The sequence below is a fragment of the Gavialis gangeticus genome, unplaced genomic scaffold (genome assembly GCF_001723915.1).
Source record: "Gavialis gangeticus isolate Ggan-Ray unplaced genomic scaffold, GavGan_comp1, whole genome shotgun sequence".
Lineage (NCBI taxonomy): Eukaryota > Metazoa > Chordata > Crocodylia > Gavialidae > Gavialis > Gavialis gangeticus.
This window is the reverse complement of record NW_017729027.1, coordinates 37,197,575-37,199,656: the sequence shown is the minus strand read 5'-3', so window position 1 is coordinate 37,199,656 and position 2,082 is coordinate 37,197,575.

Genomic DNA, 2,082 nt, shown 5'->3' with positions numbered 1-2,082 from the left:
AACAGAGCTGCTAGCATGTGATCTTGTCTATGGAAGCGGGGTGCGACCACAGTACAGCACATCCTTTGGATCCACCTGTCTGTACCTATGACAACAAATGGACACAGGATGAAGTCCTAAACCACCGTATTCTGGTCAAATGATTGCTGTATTAAGCCCATGGTTCTCAACTGAGGTACAGGAAATTTAGAAAAGTTATGGAGGAGTGCCTTGAGCCCAAAAAGGTTAAGAGCCACTAGTCTAGACATAGAGCAGCGGGGCAGGGGTGGGGGCAGGGGCAGGGGTTGGGCAGGGCAGCCATAACAAAATATACGGCACTTCCACAAAATATAAAGTGCATCAGCCTTAGATTAAATTTAACCCTTTAAGCGCCCGGTGCCCAGACTGGTCCTGGTGCATTAGAAGCACTCCTGCAACCAGGAGGAAAGGGGAACTTCCGCAGGGTTCTTGGCCCGTGGCTTAGGCAGGTCACCTTCCAAACAACCCACGTGAGAGGTCCGACCTGGATGTTCCCTCCCTTGTGGCAGATCCTGTGTTCCTGGGTAACTCACGCTCTGGGGGAAATTGCATGGATGATCCACATCTCCTTACTCCCACTGCTCCTCTCTATCAAGGCCTCTGGGGCCAATGGCTTCTCAGGGCTACTGCCCGCTGATGCCCTGTGCACCGCAGTGTGCACCGAGGGCTCTGTCTTCAGCAGGGGGTTGGAGGCCTAGGTTGCCTTGTGCAGCACCGGAGCTTGGTCCACTCCTGGACCCTCTGTGCAGCATCATCTGCACCAAGCCACTGGCCCTGTGCCAGCGGCTGCAGGCCCAAGCCATCTCATATGGTGGCTCGGGCCTGCAGCCAGGGCCTCTAACTCACCATGCACTGTCCGTGTTCTGAGAAAACCTGGCTGCTTGCCAAGGAATGAGGGACTTGAGACTCCTCAAACGGCTCCCAGGGCCTTGGCTCTGTGCACTAAGCCATGCACCACACTCCCAGCTGCCTGCCAGGGTTGCAGACCTGAGCTGCCTCGAGTGGCTCACAGAGTCTGGGCCCTATGTGCCACGCTGCACACCACTGGGGCTAGAGCTTCAGACTGGCATGGGGGGTCTTTGGGGCTCTTCTGGGTGCTGGATCTGCCCAGCTCTTGTTCTGCCCTGCTTTCTTTGTCATCCTCCAACATGATTTCCTCATGCTGGGTATGCAGCTCCTTCTATTCACTTTCGAGGCTCCGCCCCCAAAAGCCTTGCTGGACCTGCAGAATGCAGACTTCAATCAGGTATGGAAGGCTCTTTGCCCTCCCCCCACTATGCGGGGGGTGGGGCCGGCCCTGCCCAGCCCTCACCTGATTGGTAGATGGGCTCCACCAATCAAAACAAAGATTTTCGAAGTCCATTTGAGCTGGGTTGAACTGGTAAGTCTGCCACACATATAAAAAGAGTTAAAATATAACATATATACAAAGGACCTTGGAATTATGTGCAAAATATATCATAGAATCATAGAATCAATGAGTCGGAAGGGATCTAGACAGATCATCTAGTCCAACCCCCTGCCATGGGCAGGAAGGAGCACTGGGGTGGGAGGGGTCATAAGACCCCAGCCAGGTGCCTATCCAGTCTCTTCTTGAAGATTTCCAGGGAAGGTGAGAGCACCACCTCTCTGGGAAGCCTATTCCAGGCTCTGGCCACCCTTACAGTGAAGTAGTTCTTCCTAATATCTAACCTAAACCTATCCTCCCTCAGCTTGTGGCCGTTGTTCCTAGTGACTCCAAGGGGGGCCCTGGTGATCAGACTTTCCCCGAGTCCCTGCTGCTGGCCCCTGATAAGGTTGTAGGCAGCCACAAGATCCCCCCTCAGTCTCCTCTTGCAGAGACTGAAGAGATACATATATATGTAGAGAGAGAGATACATATATAGGTAGATATATAGATAGATTATATATAGAGACAGAGAGACAGAGATTGATAGATACCTATAGATAGACAGACACACAGCTAAAACAACACTTTTTTCCTCCAGTGAAAGAGAAATTGGAAGCTTTGCTAATATGCTAGAACACAAGTGCTATATCCTTCAGGTTAAGATCAAAGCAAGA